Source organism: Ursus arctos, unplaced genomic scaffold (assembly GCF_023065955.2).
Source record: "Ursus arctos isolate Adak ecotype North America unplaced genomic scaffold, UrsArc2.0 scaffold_19, whole genome shotgun sequence".
Lineage (NCBI taxonomy): Eukaryota > Metazoa > Chordata > Mammalia > Carnivora > Ursidae > Ursus > Ursus arctos.
In genome coordinates, this window is record NW_026622863.1 from 35,472,897 (window position 1) to 35,499,932 (window position 27,036).

At 45.1% G+C, this 27,036-nt stretch overlaps 1 protein-coding gene and 1 long non-coding RNA gene across 2 annotated transcripts in view; both read left to right on the top strand.

Annotated features, from left to right (window-relative positions):
• The window catches only part of LOC130544172 (uncharacterized), a 28,599-nt gene extending 1,808 nt beyond the window's left edge, over nucleotides 1-26,791 (top strand). The window contains exon 2 of the long non-coding RNA XR_008960208.1: nucleotides 1,523-26,791. This is a non-coding gene — a long non-coding RNA (uncharacterized LOC130544172). The remainder of the gene's footprint in view (nucleotides 1-1,522) is intronic.
• The window catches only part of CDH13 (cadherin 13), a 984,509-nt gene that overhangs the window by 848,629 nt on the left and 108,844 nt on the right, over nucleotides 1-27,036 (top strand). The window lies entirely within an intron of this gene.

Genomic DNA, 27,036 nt, shown 5'->3' on the forward strand with positions numbered 1-27,036 from the left:
GGTGTTGTTGTTAATACCAATGACTCCAAGGAAAAATTTAACATAGATCTTAAGTAAAGAGTAAGAGACACTGAATAGTGTCGTGGAAAATATATTCACCTGTGGATATCAGCAGAAGCGCAGGACTTCTCTTCAAATGGACATCGGATAACAAGCTTGAGCTTCCCACAGGGCAGAGGTGATGTCTCGACTCATATAGAGATATAAGTAATAAAATGAGAGGAATAGGTAACTAGCAAGTCCATGAAACTCTCCCTCTTGGGTATCAGATGTCCCAAAGTAGTCTTTGTCCATTGTTGGATAAATGAATTTCAAAGTTAGATTTTCTAACATATTCCTGAAAGGCTGATTTCTTTGTTGTTGAAAAGGGATTCATACATTTTGGATGCCAGGATTGCCAGAGGTAGTATAACACAGAGGGGAAGAGATGGGTTCTGGAACCAGAACCAGATTCAAATCCCACCATGGTTATGAGCATGTTAACCATCTACGTCCTAGTTTCTTCACCGTTGATGGGGCTGACAATAAATCCTACCTCATTAGGTTCTTGTGACTATGAAATGAGCCGGTGGTGGAAGGCATTTAGATTGTGCTGGTCACCTACTTTTCTCTAGTGTGTTGGTGGTGAGAATGGTGGTAATGAGGAAGGTGATGGTGAGGACAGTGGTAGGATGAAAGCAGTGATGAAGAAGATGGCCGTGAGCAAGATGGTGGTGGTGAGCAAGATGATGATATGATGATGACAATGTTTCTAAAATGTAAAAGGTCAGCTGACATTCTTAATCCAAAGAGGCATCTCTTCCCATGTTGAAAGGCTGCTGTTTTCCTCTAATGTGATCTATGAATCTGCTCATTTGAAATCAGTGGTTAAGACCCTGGAGTTCAAGGGGAGAAGGAATTCTGGAGGAGAGGTGGCAGAATCAGTAAAATGCATCACTATGAACAAAAGCAAAACAGAACAAGAAAATCCTGATGGGGGGGAAGGAGAAGTCCTGAGGAGAGCTCAGCCCAATGCATTGGTCTCTGGGATGTGGAAGAGATAGGACAATAGGATATACAAGGAACAGAGAAGAAACATGGCACTTGTAATTTTGAAGCTGAAACAGTAGAGATGAAAGTCAAGGTTTAATCATTCCAGAAGGGAAATGGTGGTCATTCGGGTTTGAGGATGTCTAGAAAAATTGTCCAAGAAGATGTTGTCTTACATAAGTTTCTATATATTTTAGGACATTTCTTAGGAAGTTCATAGGAATATATGGTTGTTTTGTTGGTTTGTTTGTTTTAATTCTTTTTGACGTGATCTTCCATCTGTAGAAATAATAGTTTTGTTATCTATTTGAAAGAGAAGTTATATGTGGCCACAAATAAGAGTGACTGGGGAAAACGTTGTGTTAAGGGAGGTAGGGGTATAGTTTCTTTCACGTGAGAATGTGTAGGCAGACAGTCCCAGGCCAATGTGCTGACACCATGACATCACCAGTGTCCCTGAGTCCTCTTATCTTTCTTCTCTACCTTCTCCAAGGCTGCCTCATAGTACAATAGGGTCACTGCAGCACCAGCCATCTTGTCCACATCACAGGAAGAAAGAAACAGGAAATGAGAAGGGCAAAGAAGGAACTGCCACCTAAGTAAATGTCATTTGAAGAACTTCCCCAGAAACCCACACACTTCTGCTTGCATCTCCTTCGCCTCCCTCATCTATAAGGGAGCCTGCGAAATAATTCCATCTTGAGTTGGCATGTTGCTGCTCTGGACAATATAGGGGTTGTTTCTGAGGAAGGACATATTTTAAAGATTATTTTTAAAAGTAAGTTCTTAGCACAAAGTCAGTTCATCTTTGTGTTCCATTGTGTTTGTTTCCACGGACTATAAGCTTGCTGAGAGGCAAGGCTACATCTCTCTTATTCTCGGTCAGGGTCCCGGTAGGCACTCAATAATTCAGTATTTGATGAATGCTTCCTGAAGGTCATCTTAATATTAGAACTGTGTCACCAGATAGGATGAGCCACGGTCATACTTAAAATTAATACATGAATTTGATTTTTATCATTGACTTTTGCTAATATTTGGGTTGGAAGCTCTTATCTCTCTATGGAGAGTCCTCTTTGATTTTCCTAATAGTTTTTACACAAAGATTCTACTAAATGTTATTTTCAAATACTGAGTTTTTCTTCATTTTTCCAATCAATTTTCAGGTTTTACCTTAATATGGCAATTAGTGGTTTAAACTTCATAACTTAGGATTTTTTTTTTGGCTATTTGATGAATTCTAAGGTAAATGTTGCTGCATTTGAGCTATCACATACAACATCTGTAATAAAAATGGCATACAACTTAAAAGGTCCTATCCTCTAGCTGGCAGATGAGAGATGGGTAAACACTGTGGTTTTCATAGAGGAGTGAATGTAAATGGCATGAACAGGAAGCCGGCAAGCTGAAACTGAGCCACGGGCAGATGCTTGCATTGGGTTATTGAGTGGGTGTGGAGGGTCGTTCTCCAAATCCTAAAAGCCAGTGTCGGGTCTTCAGAAACCTTGATGCCTTGGGAATCTTATTTTTCTTTGGACTATTAGCTGTTATAATAAAAACGTTTTATTAGTTAACTGTCTAATTCACCCTGTAATGGCTTTACTCTTACACGTTTGATGGCAAACTCTGTGGTCTCATCTTTATATGATAACTATGTAATACCACTTCTGTAGAAAGAGAACAAAAAGTCTAATCTGTCCCCTGGTAGGGTTGATTTCAACTTGCTCTGTATGATTGAGATTTGAGAAACATGTTTTTTCACCTTCACAACACATTTCATCATTGGAAAACTCATGTAAATTTTGAGAAGTGTTAAATTTGAGAAAATATCAGGTTTCTCATTCAAGTGTGTATACATACACACACACAATTATATACAATATACACAAATATGTAGTTGTACGATTTCAAAAACTTTTGTGTCAATTGATGATACTTGTTAACCACGTCATCCATGGGGGTCATGTATGCCCTTGTTTTGAGGCATATTAAGAGTTTTATATTACCTTTATTGATGTTGACATGACAGATTAAATCATAAGAAACTTAAGTCTTTACCAATGTGTTCATTATGGTTCACTCCTCTTCTTTATTGGTTTATCAGGCAATCAAGGAGCTATTTTATTTATTGTGTTAGAAATTTACTTTTTGCTCTTAATGAATGATCTGATGCAGAATGGTATCAGGATAATATTTATTTATTTCATTCCTTAACTTTGCCACTTCTGCTTCACATTCCATTAAGTATTTATAATAAATTTTTAAAGATATAATTCACATACCATAAAGTTCACCCTTCTAAAATTTTAAATCATTGGCTTTTAGTAGACTCACAAAGTTGTGCAGCCATCACCACTATCTAATTCCAAAACATTCCATCACCCCAAAGACATCCCATGCCCGTTAGCATTCACTCCCCATCCCCACTTCCCCACAACCCCTAGCAACTACTAACCTTGTATTTCTATGGACTTGCTTATACTGGACCATGCCGTATAAATGGAGTCATGCAAAATGTGACCTTTTGTTACTTGCTTCTTTCACGTATGTGTTCAAACTTCCTCCACATTGTAGCATGTATCAGAACTTCATTCCTTTTTATGGCTGAATAATACTCTCTTCTGTGAATTTACAACATTTTGTTTATCCATTCATCCACTGATGGATATTTGGGCTGTTTCAGTTTTTTGCTGTTGTGAATAATGCTACTATGAACATTCATGTATAATCCAGTAAATTTTTATCCAAATTTTCTCTCAATTCCTTAATAGTCAGAAAGAAAAAGAGGTGACTTACAGTATTGCTCCAAATTAGGAGTTTATAATTGCTTACTCATTTTATCAAAACATTCCACATGGAACACTACATCAAAAACTAAGGATGTACTATATGGTGACTAACATAACAAAAAAATTATTTTTAAATTCCAAGATGCCTTTCTAAATTGCAATTAAGATGGCTAACTCAAGTTTTATGGCCTTTTTAAAAATAAACATGTAACTTTCAAACAGAAAAAGTACACAAATATTGAGTGATTTTGTGATTCGTGAGTCAAATGCAAAACCCAAATCAAGAAACAGAACCTGATCAGCAGCTCAGGAACTTCCTAAAATCCCTCTCACTCACCACTGCCTAAACGTATATTGCTTAATTCCACATACTTAGGATTTATTGACAGCTAGTTTAATTCCACTGTGGTTGGAGAACATACTGATACAGTTATAGTCCTTTGCTATTTCTTGAGACTTGTTTTACAACCCAGAATATGATCAGTTTCGATAAAGGGCCCAAGTGCACATGAAAACAATGTGAAGTCTACAGTTGTTTAATATTATTGTTCAAATCCTCTACATATTTTGTTTGTTAATCTTTTTATTCTATCAGGTACTGAAACAATAGATATGATATCTATAATTATAGATATATCTGTTTCTCCTGTTAGTTGTATCAAATTTTTCTTTGAATATTTGAAGCTGTTATTAAGTGCATACAAATTTAAAATTGTTACATCTTCATGATGTTTTGATCTTTTATTATTACAAAACTTACTCTCTACCTCTGGAAATGCTTTTTGCTTTAACATTTACCTCATCTGGTATTAGAATAACTACTGTAGATTTCTTAAGGTTAGTGTCCTCATGCTATATTTTTTCCATCCTTTCTTCTCTCAAGTTTTCTGTAATCTTATGTTAAAGTGCCTTTCTTACAAGCAGTGTATATTTGGGTTTTTATTTATCAGTTCTGATAATCCCAGGCTTTTCACTTGGATTATTTTGTCCATTTACATGTAATGCCAAGACCATATATGTGAGTTTAAACCTACCAATCCTAATATTTGTTTCCTATCTGAGCACCTTCATATTGTTCTTTTCTCTCATTTCTCACCTCTTTCTTAATTAATCCAGTATTTTTTATCATTTTATATTCTGCTCTAACTTATTTATTATAATTAATTTCCATATTCTTGTACTAGTTACTGAGAAATTGAAACAATTATCCTTGACTTACAAAATCTAATATAAATTTGCATTTTTACCACTTCCTGGATTCTTCAAGGACCTTAGAATGTTAGAACTCCCTTTTTCCCACTCCTGTCTTTTGGGATCTTGTTGTCCTGTTTTAATTCTACAAATACTTTACATTTTACAAAAATATCATTTTATTTAATAAGCATCCATTTGTTCACCCTTTATATTATTTCTTATCCCTTCATGTTTCTATGCTTCCACATGGGTTAATTTTCCTTCTGATTAAAGAATTCCTTTTAATTTTAAAAACACTGCAGGTCTGTGGTGAAAACTGTCTCATTTATTCTTATCATCTTTTCTTACCTGAATTTTTTATGCATATTTTCACTGGATGCAGAATCTCAGTTGATAATTATTTTCTTAAGACACTTTAAAGGTGCCATTTCATTGACTGCTGACATCAGTTAATGTTTTGGGTCAGCTATCAATATTACTTTCTTCTCCGCTGACAGAAATGTAGCTCTTTCCTCTGGCTTCTTTTAATAACATTTCTTTGCCTTTACTTTTCAACAGTTTTACCATGGCATGCTGAGGTATGGTTTACTTTGTGTTTACCATACTGTTCCCTAAGCATTTCACTTCATAACATAGCTTTTTAACTATTTCTTGACCCATTTTCTCTCCTTTCCTTAGACTCTAATTACATAGACTGTCTATGCTTCTGTTGACTTTTTTCCCAGTTCACAAATTCTCTCTTCTGCTATGTCTAATCTATTACACCCATCCAGCATACCCATCTATCAAGTTCTTAATTCTACTTATTGTACTTTAAATATAATTTCCATGAAATTATTTTATAGATAAAAATTCTCTGCTGTGATTTTCCATTGTATCCGTTTTTTAAACATTTTACTCAGAGTTACTTTAAATTCAATGTCTAATAACTCCAGTACCTGGATTACTTCTAGGTCTATTTCTATTTTCAGTATTTTTCACTTGTTTTTGATCATGTGTTATGGTCCCTTGGTCTGCCCATAACTTTTTTTAAAATTTAATTATGAATAACACATGTGAAATTTTTTAAAAGGGAATTTGGGACTCTGGTTGTCGTTATATTCCTCCAGAAAGGATTCCCTTTTACTTTCTGAAACCAATAAGAGTAGGAAAAGGTGACTTTAAATAAGTCTAGGACAGAGTTGATTTATGGTTGAGTTTCAGTCTTTTCTGAGGGCTAATCTAGTTCCTGGTTTCCCTTAGTCCTCAGGTGCAGCCTTTCTGGGGTCCTCACTGAAAGTCTGGTATGTTTACAAGTGTTCTTATACTTCAGAGACCCTGAATTCAGTTGTCCTCTCAGCCCCCACGAGATTGCTGAAAGCTCTGCCTGGCTTCCTGGCCACTTAGCCAGTGCTTCATGCTCAGATCTTCAGCCTTTTGTCCCTGCGCCGATACAATTTAGAAAATCCCTTAGGGATAAACTCCCATAGGATATTGGTCTTGGAGCTTCCCTCTCTGCACGATCCTGGAGTCTCAAGTTCTGGGTGCCTTGGTAGTCTCCAGTGCTTTCAAATAGGTGGGAGTTTTTGTGTTAAATACATATTCTCAAGTTATTCTAGATATGAGGGCCAGTCTAGGAGAAGTTTGCCCCAATCACCATCATCAAAGAAAAAAATCTAGATCAGCTGTTTAATCTGAAGCATCAAGGAAAAGCAATAGAGGTAAATATAGAATTCTCTGTGGCACAAAACAGCCTCACATCTTCATTAAAAATATGGATTAAAGAACTGTAACGAAATAGTTGATCAGTGCCCACACTCTCTCTTACTATTTGCTTCAAAATCAACTCATGTCAGTGACAAGTTTAAAAAATGTTTGTGTCTCCTCCTTGATATTGGTAACCAAGAAGAGACTCTAACTGCAAAAGAGTTGAGCTGTGTAATTAGTGGCAAGCTTCCCTTTCTGAGCCCCTCACTCTTGAATTGACATGAATACCTGGAGTTTCCTTACCTCTTGGATCTTCACTTGTTTTTGGTTGTTTGGTGGTTAGGAAATACCTTTTTGTGCCTTCTTTTACCAAAAGTCTATTTAAAGTGAATAGATTTATCCACTCCCCCAGAGTTCCATGCGATATGGTTGAGTGCTTTAAATGAAACTTTCCTGCCCTAAGAGTTTACCTCCCTTAGGAGAGCCCTTTAAATTCAGGCATGCCTGTGTCTAATCACTGACCACGTAATTACACATTCTGCTTGCCCAATATAGATTAATCCAGAAAACCAATCACATATTGCTTAGAAGATCAAACCCATTTCAATTATCTGACTCAAGTAACTTTTCTGGAGGGTGGAGTCCAAGACATTTTAACAACCAGATAAATCTTTAAAGATGATTAAATCTTATTCCAAATAGTCCATCCTCCCTCTTCCCATGAAGCTTTTTATAGCTGTCATGGTGAAATATAGGAGACTTTTTTCCATGATACTGTGAAATCACCTATCTGACAGTTTTCTAAGTGTCTGAAGTTTTAAATAAAACCAAACATACACTATTGGGATTTTATCCCATGCTTTATGCAGTGATGGGGGGAATCCCAATACGTGAAGAAATAGAATATTTGGAGAAAAGAGAACAGAATAATTTCAGTGCTCAGGTACCACCGATTTCCAACTACACAAACAGTAACATCACTTCTGATTACATCAGTTCCTGGTCCATCTTTGTCTGGGCCAACACCTTGTCCAAGGACTCCAGGATCCATCTACCGCGAATTGCATTCACAACTTCCCATCCCATAATTAATGAGGGGTTAGCTGCAAAACAGCCAATACCCACATCCCCCATTTATCTTCACTTAGAAAGGGTGAGTTCATTGCTTTCTTCTCCTGCACCAAGGTCATAGAAAAACATGAAATCATCAGCTAAAATTCCTAGTGTTCAAATTTCAGAAGTACTTGAAACAGCAGGTCAACAGCTGGATTTCTTAACTAAAGGAGAGTGAAGGGAAACATTTGTACAAATAAAAGCATGCTCTATAAATAGGAGCCATCATCCAAACAAGATTCTTCCAGCTAAGGAAAAGAGTGGTGTGTGCTTTCCTGAATTTAATTGTTCATAGACAGCAGGGTGAGAAATCTTGCATTGTTGAAAATGCCTATGCCAATTAGAAACTGTGCATGTGATGTCAAAACATCTGGATTTTTTAAGTGAAAAAATGTAATCTGCCCCATGGCTGGTTCTTCGAGTCTCTTGTAGAGTTAGACCAGACAGCCAGATGATTTATTGCATTAATCACTCTTTTATAATTATATTCATGATGTGTTGATCCCCACCATCCCTGTGTGAACCTCTATGCAAATTCCATACTTCTGCTAACCCTCTGGTTATGCTCCAAGGGTCAGTAGCAGCTCAGTGGCAATAAAAGCAATTTTTTACTACAGCTGGCAGAGTCTCACCACTGGGCCACTCCATAGCACAGTGGCCTCTGAAGACTTCATCCATCTGCTTCTATCAAATACAATATCTCACACTAAGAGCAACAACCACAAAGCTCTCAAACATATATATTTTTTAACTCTAAGAATATAACATTACTACACCTCCATGTGTAGCTTGCAGAATGAGAACTTACCTGTTCAAAAATAGAAAGCCAAGGGCAACCAAATGGCGCATGTTGGAGAATGAAGTGTCCAAGGCACCACTGTACCTGGAAACTGTTTTGTACTGAACAGTGTTAGAAATAAGATCATTGGGTCTTTTGCATGGATGGTTTTAAATATCATCTACCTGGTGACAGCCTACTTTCAGGCCACACCAAAGCCCTATTTATTCCCCCAAAATGCCAAGCTTTGGTATGTCTCAGCGCCACTCTGCATTCTGTTTCCCTCTCCCTAGAATGCCTTTCTCTTCTTTTGTATCTGGAAAAGTCCAGTTTATCCTGCAAGACCCAAATTATAAATCCCCCAGAAAGGTTGTTTCTTCATCCTTCTTGTTCCTACACACACTAGGCATCCCCCAGCACAGTATCATCATGTCACTGTGTAATCATGTACACATACAATGTCTCCCTAATACCATCTAAATGCTTTGGTATTTGGGGCACATCCTTTCCAATATTGTCTATAGGTCCAAGCACAGGGGTGACATCAAATGCTTAATTAGAGATGAGTTTATTATTCCTGCAGCAGATACTTATTACAGACTGTTGTGCTCAGCTTCTGATGTACTATTAAATATTATTCTAGTCCATACTATATATAGTGTTACATGTACACTAGTATACGTTGTTGGGTAATATTCTATTATGTATTCTATTCTAATAGGTGCATATCCTACATGTAACACGTTTTATTCTAACATGTAATGGGTAATATTGATCTTCTAATGTGCCATATAGTTAGATTACTTACTCGTTTATTGTCATTCTTCCCAAATGAGAATGCAAACTCCACAAGAAGGGACACTGGTCTCTTTTGTTCTCTGTTCCAGCCCCAGCGCCCAGCCTGCCATGTAGCGTATGACCAAATAAGAGCTGAACCAGTGGATAAATTAGAAATGTTTGACAGCAACCAACAGAGGCCATCGAAAAATTAAAGTGTCATGTGGTTGAGGGGGTTTGTGAAAGGATCTCATCCAACCCACCGGTTTTCGAGATAAGGGATGCCACTCAAGGCAGACAGCAGATCCCAGGCCAATCTTGCTGCAGCACGAAATGCTGCTGCTGGTGAAGGAAATCAAGGCCCTACAGTGACACGAAAGTCACGAACAATCCTGAGGTTTATCAGTTTTACTGTGCTTCATTGAAGAGTTCAATTCCTTCCCAGAAGTGAGTAAACGAATCTACATAGATTGTAGGGAGGCCTAAATGTACTTCTTACCAGTCAAGTTGAGAGAGAAAGAGAGAGAGAGAGAGAGAGAGAGGAGAGGAGGGAGAGAGAGAGAGGGAGAATGTTATTAAATAATGCATAAATGAGTCATCGGAGTGGGGACAAGCTCACCTTATGCCGTGAACTTACAAGAAGAAAAGGAAATATCCCACAGCTCCAGAGTTCTGTATGGGCACATTTTTCTAAGTGCGATTAGACGGAATAATCCAGAATTGATTTTAGTATATTCACATCTTTCCAAACTAAAATCTATTCAGTTACAGATTGAATATCCATTTCCCACTATTGGCAGCATTTTCTTTTGCTGTTGGCCTGCCCAGATCTAAGAAGATAGTGATTGATGACAAGGATCTTCGGAATGTATCTATGCTCGCATATCACACACCATAACGTTATACTGTTGCTTTTCAAAGTGCATTCATTCATTCATTCATTCACTCACCAGCCCATCCATTAGACGTGGATTCCATGCCTCCTCTTGCTCAGGCACTGTTAGGCTGGGATACAGAGCAGTGAGCACAACACAGCCCCTGACTTCATGAGGTTACAGGCTAGAGTGGAGACAACCAGCCAGAAAATAGCTTTGGATGGCCCCTGGTGATAAGATGGAATGGGGTGAAATCACCACAGCTGGGGACAATGTGGGTACCTACAATGACATGCTGGGAGGTCTCCTCTAAGGAGGCAACATTTATGATGACCACGTTAGTGTCCTGGAGCTGCTGTCACAAAGTGCCACCCACCGTGTGGCTTGAACAACAGACCTTTATTCTCTGACCATTCTGGAAGCCAGAAGTCCAAGACCAAAGTGTCTGCAGGGTGGTTCCTTCTGCGGGAGAGTCTGTTCCTGCTGGTCTCTTAGCTTCCAGTGAGTTGCTGGCAATCTGGTGTTCAGGCTCATAGATCCATCACCTGATCTCTGCCCTCATCTGCACATGGCCTTCTCCCCATGTGCATGTCTGGGTCTAAATTTCCCCTTTTTGTAAGGACTGGTCATCATGGATTAGAGCCCACTCTGATACCCCATGTCAACTTGGTCACCTCTCTAGGGACCCTATCTCCAAGTAAGGTCACGTTCTGAGACACTGCTGGTTATGACTCTACCCTATCTTTTTTGGGGAGACACAAATTAACCCATAACAGTGAGACTTGGGGGGATGCAGAGGGTCCATGTGAAGACCCCAGTTCCGGGAAGACCCCCATGTCTTGCTTGCGGAACTGAGAGCTGTGCAGTGTTGCCAGAGCAGCACGAAACGGGACAGAGACCAGACAGGATGACAGGGACCAGGTCAAGACTTGGAACCCCTGTGCTGCCCACAAATATTACTGTTCCATGGGTGAATCGCTGGGCAAGAGGCTGCCGGGGAAGATGGCTCTGGTCACATGGGACCCCACCTTCTGGATCCTCAGATGGGGAACAATTACCAACCCTGAGACCAACACTGTTAGACATTTACATAGTCGTCTTTAAGTGTATGAAGACCATCCACACTCCACAAACTCTCTGTCACCTGCTTGCCTGGAAGGACCAGTGAAGAGGCTGTCATTGTCACTCTTGCACAGAGGAGAGAGCTAAGGCGAAGCAAGGTGATCCCTTCCCAAAGTCACAGGGGAACTAGATGTTGAGATTCCAAACTTTGCATCTCCTTTTTCCTTGTAAATTCAAAGAGATGTCTTTCTTTGAGGGCGCAAGCCTCCCATCAGCAACAGCCAATGTGTAATGAGTTCTTCTCAAAGGCAAGACTAATCATTCCATCAGAAGTCCTGCCTGTCCAACTCTCCCTGGACCCGCTCTTTCATCCTCTGTCATTAAATAAGCATCCAGAAGCCAAACCAGGAATCACTCACTTGGCTTTATACGAGGCAGGGTCTGAGAGCTTTACATACACTCTGACGTTCACTCCTCCTGCCAGCCCTGAGAGGGGTACTCTTAACATCACGCCCATTTCATGCGTGTGGAGACTGAGGCTCAGAGAGCTGGAGAACATGCCTAGAGTCTACATTCCAAGCTCTCGACCCCGCACTAAGCTGTTTCTGCACCATGAAAGGGGTAACAGCCCGCCACTCAGTGCCAGCAGATCCCAACCTCAGAGCATTTCTGCCTGTTTCCGCCCAGCCCAGCGGTGACATCCTTAGTCCGTGGTCTTGCCCTTTAGGGCAGATCTCCAGGGTGTCTTGCTGGGGCTGTTCTTCAGAGAGAATCCATCCAGTTTTTCTCATTGCACATGTGCCCCCAGGGCTTGCCCAAGGAGCGGGTGTAAATCTCTGGGCTCAACTCGGCTTGAACACTTCAAACTTCACCTCACTGCCTCCTGCCTTCCTGTTCCTCACCTGCCTCTCCATTCAAACCAGGACAGTGTTTTGTGCAAGCCCTGGGTCTAACTACGGCACACAGAAGACTTCTCTCCTGGTCTCACCAGGATGAGTCTAAGCTACTCCCTCCCGCTCCACACTTTCTTCAAATTAAAAAAAAGAGGGGAGAGGTTTTTTCATAGCCGGTGGATGTGATCAGCAGCCTTGTATCTTTATGTTGGTAGGTCCAGTGGCAAATATAAGAATCACCTCTTAGGAGCAAAGAATAGATGAAAAACATTTTTATCCATAATACCACCCTTTTTGAGCTAGCAGTTACTATGTAAGTATCTGGGAAGCGCTCTTCTAAAGGCTGTAGGTATCATGAATCATTTCTCACAATAGCCTTAAGGCAGAAGGACTCTTATCACCCGCATCTGATAGATAAGGAAACTGAGGCATGGGGAAGTTAAGAAACATGCCTGAGGCGCGGTGGGGCAGGGACGCCAACTCAGCCTGCCTGGGTCCAGAGCCCAGCTCTCAACTGGTACATGAGACTCACTTTCTGAGTTTCTACATGTGTTTCTGGCTCTTTGGGATTCAGAAATAAAAGCCAGGCCCCTGACAAGCTAGCCTTCTGAGACCCCGATGACAGGGCCAAGTGCTCTCTGTTGAGCACAGCAACATTCCTGGAAAGAAATTGAGAGTTCTACTTTATATACACGCATGTGCACATCTCATCTGAAATCATCCTGCGTCACCGTCAATGGCTAATAATGGTACACTAATTATTAGATCTCACGATTGAAATCCAGGTTTTGCTCACTGGAGAATTTGGGGAAAGGCCTATAAAGCAAGAAAAACTTTGGTTCATTAACGAGGGTCATTTTTATACTAGTCTGTCATCTCTGATAACAATTTTTAAATCTTTTAAATTTATTACTGTCGTTACTGCAGTTCCATAGTCATTAATGAGGTAATGTCCTTCTTCAAGTTCACCAGGCTTTGTGCACTTGACGTACTCGTTCTGAGTTAGCAGGGTTGCTGGTGGTCTCCGCACTTTCATTCCACACATGCTAATCCAACACGATGGGACCAAAGGCTAGAGATTGAAGCTAGATGGGCAAGTCCTGGTCTTCTTGAGGCTTAGCAGGGAGGACAGACATTAAAGTATTGCAAGAGGGATGCATCCCACAAATGAGTTCTGAGAGTTTCAGGAACATGACCTGGTCCAGGTGGAAAGGTGAGGTTGCAAAATAATGTCTCCTCCTTTGAATGTTGACTTTGCTACCTAAAGTGAGGAGAGATGCTGTCTGGCATAGCTCACTTGGGGCAGAGCCTGCGGGCAGGTGCAAATGCCCTGAGGCTCACGAGAGGCCTGGGAGGGACTGAGTGAAGGAGCCCGAGCTAGCTGGTATAGCGTAAGCACAGAGAGGCGCCGGAGAGGGGGCCCACCTTCCATGAGTCTGTTCCCCCAGCCACAGGCCTCCAGGGGCCATGCACTTCCCTTAGCTCCCCCACATTGCCCAGTCAGAATTAACTGGCTCTCTCTTACTGGTGCCTCTCCAGAGTTTTGCTCCTGCCCCAGTCACAGCGTCCATCACAGCGTGAGTTGGGTCAGCATCATAGGTATCCATTCTGCCTCCTCCAGACTGGAGCTCCCTGAGGGCAGACACAGTGTCCTTTGTCACAACCTCCCCCTTCGGTCACAGGGCAACGTACACAGAGGGAGCACAGAGAATATTTGTTGCATTAAATCAAATCGAACAAACAGCGCTCTTTCCCGACAGCTCTGCAAATAGGAACAGATGCCTTTGCTAATCGCCGCTGGATGCATGGTTTAACACAGGTTCAATTCGGCGCTGTAGATCTATATATCATAGCCAGAACCGGTCAGCTGTCTGGTTTATAATAGCCAAGCACTGGCCTCCCACACGTTGGGCACTGGGCCCTGTCGCTCAGAGGAAAGCCTCAACAAACCCCGGCAAATTGAATTGACCACTTGTACCAGCCTCGTATAGAAATGGTCGAAATACCGTTTTCCTTCAGCTCTGGGAAATTGAAAGGACAAATCAATTAGAGTAAGGCTGAGACTAGAGGTCCGCTCTTCCTCACGAATATCTGCTTTTAGTTCTCCAGAGTTGAAGCTCCTCTGCTTGCACTCATTCAGTTGCTGAAGACAGAAACCCACTGTGAACTAACGGGAGCATATCCCAGAATGCATGGGTACCCATCACTGGGGGATGCACGGGTACCCATCACTGGGGGATGCACGGGTACCCAGCGCTGGGGGATGCACGGGTACCCATCACTGGGGAAGTCTAAGGGCTTTCTGACCCCAGGCTGCCTCCAGGGTTCTGAGAGCATCATCAGAACACTATCTCAATGCCACTCCATCTCTCAGCCATGCTTGTCTGTCCCTGTTGGCTTTTTTCCCTGGTAGGCTGTCTCCTCGTGGCAGGTAAGATGGCTTCTTGTGGCCCTAAGCTCATGTCCCCATGGCTTAGGTACAAAGAAAGACACATAACCCCTGCTGCCCAGATCCAAACGCTAATCTCCTAGAAAGACTTTGACTGGTGTTCCTGGGTCCCAAGGCCCCCTCAGTCCAGACAGAGAGCCAGGAAATGATGAGACTGTTGGCTCACCCCAGGTCACCGGCTCACCTCTGAGGAAGGAAAGTGAGACTGTGTTGACAGCACCAGCTTGACCCCAAGGGATGAGGTGAGGTTCATCCAAAGAAAGGAACACCGGCAGCTAGAACTACACTTTCCGTCCACTCCAGAGCCTGTTTGAAAGGGACTCCGTTGGCATAGCCCGCTCATCATAAGCAGGGGTGCACTGCGGCCACCTTGCACCGGCTTTGCAAGAGTTGGTTGAGCATCTCTTCCCAGCTCCACATTCAGTGACGTGACGCTGGCAGCCTGAAGCCGGCCGTGGTGGGTACGACACCGCAGACATGGCACGAGCCCCAAACCAGAGCTTTTTTTTCCTGAAGAGTCCGTTGTTAGACACTCTGACGCCGCTGTGAGTTATCCTGTGCCGCACCTAAATAAAAGTGTGTGTGTGTGGGGTGGGTGGGTGGGTGCACGTGCGCGCGCTAGCACCTGCACTTTAAACCAAAGAGCCATCTCTCAGGAGACACTTTCCCGTTCCAGTCGGGTTTGTTGGCTTCTGCGTGTGTTTAAAGGACGGCCCCTCCACACCCTAAGGGCAGGAGAGTCTCCCACCCTGTCTTTCTTGAAGATTCCTTCTCTCCACCGCCCCTCCTACAGGCCAGGGGCCCTGATGAGCAGGATTCCGTGCTGAGAGCAGAGCCCATGATGTGGCTCCACGGGGACAGGCCTGTCTCCTTCCTCTGCCTGTCCCGCGATTTGTCGTTTACCTCTCCGACCCGTAGAACCTAAGTTATCTTCTCTTGGCAATTGCCACCACTTGTCGGCCTCGCTCTTTCTTGCCTCGTATGGAGCGGGCGCGCAGCTCAGTTGCGGTGGGCTGAAGCGGCGGCCCCAGGTAGCCCCAGCCCCAGGGCGGGCAGACCTGAAGAGACAAGGTTAGGTCGCCTCCGTGGGTGAGCTGCCGGGCCTCGGGAAACAGCACAGAGCGCGACACTGCGGTGGACTGAGAACACAGCCCCGCAGAGCCCGGTTCAAAGGCCTTTCCCTCGGGAACACACACCACAGGCGAACTGTGACGGAGCAGGAGTGCTCCGTATTCCTGGGCTCTTTTTATTTCTGTAGCTGATTTTGCCACGCAGCTTATGGCTGTTTCGTGCTCTCCATCGTTGTGACCGTTCTGAGGGCGGACTGGATGCCAGAGGCCCAAGGAAGGCAGGGAAACTGTCCCCAGGCGGAATGCGTGCAGTCGCAGAGCTGTCCCAGGGACCAGGGATGTGCTGTGAATCACGCGACTGTCACTGTGTGGCTGAGCTCCTGTGTGCTGGATAGCCGGGCGAGGGAGCCGGAAGGGCTTAGGATGGAGTTGATACTCAGGAACTCCACAGCATTAATTAAGCACCTACTGTAAGCCAGGCAATATGATGGGGGGGGGGTAGATTTACAGATGAGTGAATCAATAGGTAATATTTGAATGCAAGTCCTGAACACATGGTTTCCTAACCCAGGTGGGGTGGGGTCTTCCATTCTTTCTGTGTGACTCTAAACAGCTACTTGCTGGGGGGCTGAACTCCACCCTCCCTGCTCTCTTTAAAACTCTCTTGCCCCCTCTCTCTTTCTCAGCAGAAGACGTCACCCTATTTCCCTTTCAAAATAGACCCCATTGGAGGAGGCAGCAGAGCCATGCTCAAGAGTAGACTCTGGACTCCGATACTACCCAGAATCTTAAAAAGATTCTTATTTATTGATCCAGTAAACTCACTTCTGGGAACATAACCTAAAAAACGAGACATGGATCAAGCAAGATCTATAAAAACACAGTTCCCAGGAGGCCCCTGACCTGAATAGTTAGGTCCAAGTCTAGGTACTGGTTAACCAAAGATGTCCACTGCAAAACTTTCTGGGGCCCTTTATCTTCCTCCATCTGGCCGGTAACCACGCCATAGTCCTGCCCATGAGGAACCTGACAGTTTATTCTTTGCCTTCATTCCATCTCTGCTCTGTCTCCACTGAAGTGTCACATCCCAGACCCCTTGTCCCTGAGACCTCTTCAGATGTTATCTAGACACCTACAAACCTGAGCGAGAATGTCTTACGTTTCTGAGCAGAAGCTGACCTAAGACAATAGCTAATTGCCCTCAATTCCAAGACTCTACATAACCTCTTCACAATCTGTATTTTTTCTCTGCAAGGTTATGGGCCATATCCTTCTATGTCCATTCAGAATTTCATTAGAAGGCAAATAAAATACATCTGAGGCAGCCTGGGGCTTTCCTCGCTGGGCCCATGTTACCCATGGCTGGTTGGCACGACTGGTTTATTTGTACTTCTTTCCCACCTGAAAGCTTGAGTGACTGATTTGTGAGGTAAATTGAAACGGCTTCCTCTGTCTAAAAGCTTTCTATGGGCTCACTACCTATTTCTGAAGAAATTTTAATAATTCTTCTGAGTTTTAAAGCCAGCAGGAAACCCACAATCAGGATTGTTGCATTTTCCCCCAATATCAAGCATAGGGCTCACGTGTAATAAGAAACTCAATACTATTTGTTGAATGAGTAAATTTTCATGGTAAGAGGTAATTGCCGGTCTATAAGAGTTCTCTCCCTTATGTTTCTACTGTTGCGTAAAAATGATTTTTGTATTTGTAACCAACTAGACTCATTTCAAATGGAAATAGTAATCTATAATTGCCCTAGCACAAAAAGCACCAAGCTCAAGGCAGAAATAACAGAGCCAGTTAACCATGTTTCATACCTGCACAATTTACCTAAATAGAGATTGTCCAAAGAAGTTTTGTCAGCAGTCTGAAAACTTCCTCATGAGATTTTAAAAATATATTTTATGGTCAAGATGTCGTAGTACCCTCCCAGGACTAATTCATATCTGGCCAAGAAAAAATTGCATTTTCCCATTTACATTCCAAAGTCTGAACTTTTATTTTATAAATGAATTTTCCCTCCAATTCAGAAACCACTGGCTGCATTACAAATTTTAATGCTACTATTATAGGACCATAATTTTAAAAACCCAGGGTTCTCCAAGGGCTCCAGCAGTGTGCCATCCCTCCACTTTATTAAAATGAATGAACAGATGTACAATTTATTTCTGCCGAGCTATCATCTAAATTCATAAGCTATTTCTCATGTGTCTGAAATCCACGTTGGTTTCCCATTTTCTTTGCCTTAGAAAAAAAAAATTGCACTCCCTCATTTATCACTCTGGGGACATAAACGAGAAGTCTACTCTCCACTTCATTCACTTTGGACTAATATCCTCGACACAATTTAAATCCCATCTCTTCAAGGCCATTCAGCGAGAGCAAGGCAGTGGAACAGCCTAGCATGCAATTGGAAGTCTCCTTGGCCATCCATGTAGAAGACCAGCCGGCTCCGTTACGTGGGCTGGCCCCTTAGCTGCAGGGGAAGGGAGCTCGCAACAGCCTAGAATCTGTCGAGCTAGACAAGACAGTCTAGGACCATCAGACTTAAATTCAGTGTCAGTAACCAAGATGTACCTTAGCTCCCATCGTCTGGAGAGCTCTCAGATCACCCTTCCTTCCCAGGCACTCCCTGTTGCCTGACTGGCAGTGGGAGGTTATGAACAGATTCACCTCACATTCATGGGCATGCGGCCAAGATCTGACGACCCACCTGTTCATCCCAGATCTGTCTTAGATCCTGGCACTGCTGTTTCTTTCTGGCTGTGTGAGCTTAGACGTATTACTTAGCCTCTCTGAGATCCAGTGTATTTATTAGTAAAATGGAGATAAACGTACCCACCTTGTAGTAAGGATTAAATAGAGCATTTTATTGTCAAGGCCAATAATATATAGTGAGCAGAGCGCCTGGCATGTGGCTCAATAAAGGGGCTGTTGTGATGGTGATAGCTTCCTGAGACCCATCCCTGCCCAGGTGACATGTGGGATGAAATTACAGAGTACCCCCACCCCTTCCTCAGTTTTGCCTTTGCTGGCATGGTTCAAGGGAAAGGTAAGGAAGCATTTTGTAGCCAGCAAATGCAATCAGGGAGGGTAAGTTGGAAAGGATCCAGGATGAAGCTCTCAGGTTATGTGACAGAACTCTGCTCCCTGGAGAATTCTCTTTATGGGAGTCTGCAGTAACTGGGCAGTAAAACTTGCCTGAGTTTCGAGGTTGGCATGGAAATCTGCCCCGCATCTATAAATGCATCTCAGGTTTAGGACTTAATAAGATTCTGAGCATTGTTGGGCTTTTGTTTTGCTTTGCTTTCTGTGGCCCTGTTGCTTGGAGGAAAACATCATGTTAACTTCATCTGCTTGAGCTCTGTGACCATTCTGTAATTCCAAGCTCAGCTTCTCTTTCTCCCAGGTAACGTTCCGGGTGGGAGAAGGTAGGTTCCACTGGTGTCTGGAAGACTGGCATAAAAATGATAGAGTTCTTTCATTTAGTGGACACGTAGTTTCACATGGATGGTGTCAACAGGGCAAGTCCCCCAGAGAGCAGTAACACTTTGGGAGGAAAGAAAAGAGGAAAGTCACATCAAGACGGGCTACGAGATGGCTCCTCGGGAGCCACTGGAGTGCCGTTTGTCAGCGTTCGCACAATAAAACATTGTGGAGGGGAGCCCGCCGTGTGACCCATAACGGCTCCTGGCAGAGCTCAGTCTCTGCATTTGTCAAGAGCCACCGTGTGGCCACCGATGGCTTTGTGGGCTGCCGTGGGATATGGGGCCCCAGGCAATCCCTTCATCTCTGCTTGACCAAACCATGCATCAAGGTCATGGTTCCCAGACATACCTCTTCACCTCCCACAAAGAAAAAAAAAAGATTTAAAAGTATCATTCACCAGCTGGGCAAAGTAATAAGAGAAGCTATCCATAAGACAAGGCTGCTTTGGGGCTTTGAAATTCCAGCAAGGGAACCAGTGCCACTGACAGGAACGTGACAGTTCGAGAGAACAGGATTTTAAAACACAACGAACCCAATTACTTCCACCCTTGGCATCTACTGAGATAGAATCCAAGGAGACAAGGCAGGGGAGGGGTTTGACACACCAGGCTCCAGTTGTCTCTCTGTTCACACTGTCAGGGCAACCAGAAGGACCAATTTCATCCCTTCAAAGTCCCAGTTTTGTCCCTGAGTCTTCTTCGCAGGGAGGGTGGGGTGACATGTGGGGGTGGCTTGGGTGTCAGGGGACTCTTGGCTCCAGAGCCATCTCCATCACCCGCCAGCTGTTGTGACGCACATTCCCTAATTCCTGTGGCCTCATGCCCTTGCCTGTGAAATGGGGGTACTGATGACAACGGCCAGCGGTCCTGTGCAGGACGGTGTGCTGAGTGGCTCCTGGGCATGCCACATGACCTTACAGGGTAGGTTCTACTAGTCCTTCTGGTTCACAGACGAGGAAGCTGGGGCTTAGATAGGTTAGGGGAGGTGCCGTCTCACAGCTGGCCCGTCATGCGACTGGCGTTCCATCTAAAACTACAAATTGTCCTCAAGGTCAGCCACAGTTGGTGACATTCTGTCGGCTTTGAACCCACATCACTGATTTGGGATAGCCCATTGCACTTGCCTGAATAAAGGCTACACCTGAGTTAATTTTATTGGCCAAGAATCCTAGAATTGTCCCATTGTGTATGTTGGTTCCAGGTGTCGAAAACACCCTCTCTCCTTACTCACTGTGGAAAAGCGTGTCTGGAAAGTACCGCTTTGAACGTGGTGATGTGTAGTCTTCTGAAAGGCCGAGCTAGCCAGATTAAGACAGGCTGTTTTAATGTTACATGGGGTGGTTTCTTATAAAGGGTTCATTTCTCCTTTGAAAGATTTTAGTTTCTCTGCTGTTATGATCTTATTACTCAGAGGGAAATGGCGTCTGGTTGAGCTACTTTGCTCATAGGGGCCCCACTAGCATTCTGAAGCGCTTTCTCTCTCTCCCTCAACTAAAAACCATTGCCACCCAAAAGGGGGTGAATTTGAATTGGGATGCTGGGCTGTGCAGTTTGTGGGAGCTCAACTACAAAGTGGATTCCTCCGTGAACAAGTTGGTCCCCCTCCACACTGACAGCAGAATCGACCACCTAGTCCCAAAATGCGTATCATCAGGCTTACACAGAAAAGCAACTTATTTTTTTAACTTTTCATTTTTAAACGATTATAGACACAAAAGACGTTGCGAAACAGTGCATAGAGACCCTTGACCCCTTCACTCAGCTTCCCCAGTGGAAACGTCTCGTGTAACTATAGAATAATACAGAGACCAGAGGAGGTAGACCTGGAACAATGCTGTCGACCAGAGCTGATTCAGTTTCCACCGGTCGGGGGGGGAGGGCCTAAGGGGGATTCTCTGCACTTGATCGTACGCAGAGATTTGGGTAACCACCACCAGGATACAGGATTCCTCCATTATCACAAGCAGCAAGAGTACCTCTTGGTACTCCTTAATAGTTGTTCTTACCCTCCCCCACGTAACTCTCTGAGAGTGACGTTTGTCACGAAGCAGAGTGCACTTGAGAGCCATCCAAGGAGTTGTACTTATCAATATGTGTCCCTTTTCATTGCCTGAGTAGTATTTCGTGGTGTGGCTATGTCAGAGTTTGTCTAACCAATCACACACCGAGGGACGTTGGGCTGGTTGCTAATTTGAAGCTATTGCAGATAAAGTTGCTGTGAACATTCGTGTACAGGTTATTTTTCTGAGATAAATGCCCAAAACCTGAATGCTGGGTCACCTGTTAGGTGCATGTTAGTTTTTGTGGGGTTTTTTTTTTAAGACTTATTTATTTATTTTAGGGAAAGAGAGAATGCAAGTGGGGGTGGGGAGCGGCAGAGGGAGAGAAGCAGACTCCCTCTTGACTGCCAAGCCTAATGTGTGGCTTGATCTCATGAACCTGAGATCATGACGTGAGCTGAAATCAAGAGCCGGACACTCAGCCAACTAAGTCACCCAGGGGCCCCAGGTGCATGTTAGTTTTATAAGAAACTGCCAGAAGTTTTCCAGAAGGACTGTGCTCTTTTCCATCCCCACCAACAATGTCTGAGAAGCGCAGTTTGCCCACATCCTCACGAGCATTTGGTCTCACCATTAGCTTTAATTTTAGCCTTTTTGGTAGATGTGTGGTGATATTTCATTGTGAGTATAATTTGCATTCTCCCAATGACTCCTGACATTAAACATCTTTTTATGTGCTTATTTGCCATCTTTATTCTCTTTGGTGAAATGTCTGATCATGTCTTTTGCCCATTTTCTAATTGGATTTTTTTTTTTTCTCTTGAGTTTATATACAAGACCTTCATCAGGGACGTGGCTTGTAAATGTTTTCCTCAATCTTCGGGTTAGCTTTGTACCCTCCTAATAGACTCTTTCACTCAGGAAATGCTTTTAATTTTGATAAGGTCCAATCTATCATTCTTTTTTTTTTAGATAGATTATACGTTTGCTGTCGACTCTAAGAACTCTTTGTCCAGCTCTTGGTCCTGAAAGTTTTCTCTTCTGTGTTTTCTCCTAAGAGTCTTCTATTTTGATGTGTTACATGGGAGCCCATGACCCACTTCGAGCTCATTTGTGCGTGAGGCGTGAGGCTTAGCCTGCAGTCGGGGATTTAGTGTGACGCGCAGCTGCTCCGGCCCCGTTTGAGGAAAGACTGTCCTTCCTGTGAACTGCGACTGTCCCTCTGTCACAAATCATTTGGGCATATTTGTGGGGGTCTGTTTCTGGGTTGTCCGTTCTGTTCCATGGATGGCTGGGTATCTCCCCCGCCGGGACCACACCGTCTTGATTCTTGCAGCTGGATAAACGGTGAGGCTTACATGCAGGACAGTGGTTCCTCCCACTTTGTTCTACTTTTTCTAGAGTGTGTCAGAAAACGACTTACTTTTAAAAGCACATTGAATTCAATGGCAGTTTATCCCCTCTAAAATGATGTTTTTTTCTGATTAAAACATGATTCTTTTCCATTGTTAAAAAAAAAAAAGCGTTTATCACACACGCATATAATACAAAAAGTTGGCACATCTCCACTCAGCCGAGCGAGGACCACTGTTACCATGTGGGTTGAACTTCTGCAGGTGTCTCCTCTTTCCATCTCTCAGGTCTTAACTTTCAATTTACAAAAACGGCATCACGTTATGCACACCCTGTGTTGCAATTTTACCAGGATTTATACCTCGTTCCTTTTCTGTCGAGTGGGAGAAGCGGCACCCCTCATCTCCTCAGGCCGTGCTGAGGCTCAGCTGACGCATGGCGTGCGGGGAGCTCAGCCCAATGCCAGGCACACAGCGTCACTCGGTAAATACAGGCTGCGGTCGCCGGTACTCTTATCTTTCTCCTTTGGCTTTTGCTACCTGCTTTGGTACCTGCTTCGGATCTTGGCGTTTCTCAGTGGCAGCAAAAGGCAGAGAAACCCTCCCGAATGTTTAGCAATTCAAGACAGTTCACAGAAGCCTTCGGGAAGGTGGGCTCCTCCTGCGCCCTGGTTTCTTCCAGCTGGAAGGCCTCCGACACGGGGTGTCTCAGCTTACTTAACACGAGTGACAACTCAGAGCATGTCGGCAGCATCCCAGAGTTCTCGCAGCCTTTGTAGGAGATTCAAACTGATCCCCGCATGACCTTATCATTTGTCCACAGCACAGCCCCTCAGCGCCCCCCCAAAGTCTCCCTAACCCCTCTGCTAAGTGGGAGCCCCACGGAAAGATGTCACTCTACCCCATGGGCCCCGCACGACCCCCCTCCCATACACACAGCACTTTGGTGAGCTCAGCTGTGTCCTTGGCTTCTACCGTCTAGCAACTGAAGATTCTATCATCTCTTCATCTCAGCTCTGCCTTCAGATGTGCCCCTGGAAGGGCCCATATTCTCCCAATTTCATTAACTTAGATTCTTTTATTTCTACTAAGCAAACCCAAGGTTGCTGGCACCCTCTAACACAACAGATTTCCCTTCTGATCAATATTGCCGAGTAATTAGCTGCCTCATTCATTTTGATGGTGCTCTATCGTATTCCGTTCCGCAGGCAGCCCAGCCCACAGTTTGACCAATCCCCTATTGAGGGACGTTTTGGTGGCCCCTGGTTTTCCCTTGTATAAACATCACAGCAATAAAAATGCTTGAATGTCTATTTTTGTGCACACGTATGAAGGTTTTTGTAGGATAAACTCTCACAAGTGAAATGCTTGGTCCAAAAGGTGTGAGCTTTTTTTTTTATTTGGTATGAGCATTTTAAATTGCAGTTTATAGCCCTTTTTTGAATATGGCCAGAGTACCTTCAAATTACTTTCCCCTTTTCATCCTGTGAGCCTCACTGGTTTCTGCATTTGCGTGGACTTCTCCCTAACGATGGAAGAAGGCCCGGCCCATGGAGAATGGGCTCCGGAAGACACACAGAGGATGAGGGTCACGGTCTGGGAGGCTCCTGGCTCTCTGGCACAGAGCAGAGTTAGAACCGAGGACCTGTGAAAGGACTCATCTGGGATCCAGGGGCTAAATACCATATGGAAGGAGCTGGATATTCTGGGCTCTTCTCGGTTTGGGCCCTCACCTGCAAGATGCCCACCCCCGAACCTAACCCCATGCCTGACTTCCTTCCATGCCCCACTTGCCCCAGGCCTCTCCCCAGTCCCCTAGCCATCCCTGAGCTGCCCTGTACCAAAAGCACTACTCTGTGTCTAGCACCCCAACCCCAGGGCTGGCTTTCTGAGCAAAGCTCTGCCAGGAAGTCCCTGTGTGTGATGGACAGTCACCCCCACCTGCCCCCCCCCCCGCATTCACCGGTGTACCTATGCTGACCTCCAGAAGAGGCAGCTGCGTAGAACTTGCTAGCCCCTGCAGGTGGACTGTTGGTGGTGCCACAGTGGGGGCAGGTGGTGTCTGGGAATGGGTGGGTGGCAAAAACAAGAGGAGACGGCATCATTTCCTCCACATTCAGCACAGCCTTGGTGTGCTTGGGCAATGAGGATAATAAAGGAGTCAAAAAGACCCTCCCCCATCCTAAGCAAGGAAAAGGGAGGGAAGCACCACCCGGGTGCATGCCCATTGCTGTTCCGCCTGCCCCCCCCCCAGGAGGGTTGGAGCCATGCAGGTGGGGACAGTGAGGCTGAGGATCTGAAGCACTCACGCCGGTCCCCTGGGGATGCGGGACCATCTGCGGAAGCCGCCAAGGAGTAGCGTACAACCTCCAGGCTCGGACGACCCCGGGTGCGAATCCTGCCTCTCCACGTCCCAGCTGAGTGACTGGTCTCTAGAGCTCGTAGTAGAACCCACCTCCCGGGCTGAGCCCTCGGCCCATGACCTCGAGGCAGCGTACAAACGGTAGCTTTTATAGTTACCGCTCCACCAAGCTGCACTTCGCTGTTCTTAGTCTGCAGAGCGTGGATTTCTCCAGAAAGCAGGCGTGTTGGCCCTGTTTGAGTTTGCTCCCTTCCGCCAAATCCCCCTCCTACAGCCTGTTCCCCAAATCTGGAGCCCTGCAACCCCACCCCCAGGTGGCCTCCTTTGTAGCTGCATGTTATGTCAAAGGAAGGCAGCACGCGCTTGGCACCCTCGCCCGCTCATGAGCTCTAGAGCTCGCTGGCCTCCATCCTTCCTTTTTCTTTTGTTCCCAGGAGGGCCTGGAGGGCTGCACCGCGCCGGTGACTTCGGGTCTCCTGTCTTCCTTGGGGCGGAAATTACATTAACCTTCCACCCGCACCCCGCGTGAAGGAAGTAGAAGGAGGCACACAGGTTACCGAAGGAAGCTCACCTCTGTTTAGTCAGGGAAGCTTTCTCCTGGTGCTGCCATAGCAACGACACCAGATGTTGACCCACTTTGAAAACCCTCCCTTCCTGCGGCGGAGCATGCACGCGTGTGCTTGCGTGTGTGCCTCTGTGTGCGGCATCAAGTCCCTCCTGGGCTTCCTCGAAGCCTAACGGCCAAGGGACCGTGTTCCATTCAGAGGATGCCGTTCTTGACAGAGGAGAAGAAGCCATGGGTTTGTCCGTGTTCGGGGCTCTCTGGCATGTGTGCCCCCAGAATGGCCCGTCTTGTCACCCTCAACCACGGTCCTATCTGTGACATGTGAGGAAAAGCGCCACCCAGAGTGGTGGGCATTAGCACCCTGCTGTTTCTGCTGCCTCGTCTGGGGGCAGCACCACAGCCACATAGGAAGAGAGTCAGCCCCACCAGCTGGCCCGGAAAGGGAGCCGCCACCATTTCTGTCCCAGTCCCTGTTCCCTGGCCAAGGGCCGGCCACACTCTGAGACGCATCACAGATGCAAACTTCACGTAAGGTGGCCCAGAGGCTCCCGACCACAAATTTTGGTTGGTTCCCTGATTCATGACCTGTCCTCAAATATTCCCTCAAGGAGTAGTTAGGATCCAGGACTGTGTAAAGGCAACAAATAACTGGGTAAAGGGGACCCTGGAAGCGCACACCTGGGAAGGACCTTGGAACGAGGCACAGAGGACTCGTCCCCCAGACGTTTAGCTTATACCAGTCTGGCTGGATGTTCTTGGACTCGCTCGTGGATTTTCCCCACCTGGGGCCTGAGAGCAAACCGCCCTCCCACGGCTGTGAGAGCCCTGTGGACTCAGGGAGACTTCTAAAGGTCGCTTTTGGGGGGTCCAAATTTGCCTAACACACTGATTTTAGCAACTGTTGCAAAAAGATTAGACTTTATGATAGTTACCAGAGGCAGTGCCAGGGCCTGGGACCTGCCAGCATCTTTCCTGGGGGGTGACAGTGGTCACTGTCACCCTCCACTGTGGGCTTAGCCGCCGGATCCTGGTTCTCCATCTGATCCTGGTTCTCCATCTGAGTTGTTGTTGCCAGAAGTGATCAGACTGTAGGCTGAAGGACAGGGGTTTCTATTGATATGGAAATTTCCTTCTCCATGTCTACCACACAGGCCCCTGGGAGTGCTGAAAACGCTGGAACAGAGCTCTGGATTTGCCCAAATTTTCTTATTTAAGAAAAGCGACATCAAGCGGGCGCCTGGGTGGCGCAGTCCTTGAGCGTCTGCCTTCGGCTCAGGGCGTGATCCCAGCGTTCTGGGATCGAGCCCCACATCAGGCTCCTGCGCTAGGAGCCTGCTTCTTCCTCTCCCACTCCCCCTGCTTGTGTTCCCTCTCTCGCTGGCTGTCTCTCTAGAGCTTGCTGGCCTCCATCCTTCCTTTTTCTTTTGTTCAAATAAATAAACAAAATCTAAAAGAAAAAAAAAGAAAAGCGACATCGAAATCTTAAACCACCCCCCCACCTCTGCTCTCCCTCCCCCTCTGCCCACTTTTGCCTTTGCTCTCTGTCTTTCCCTC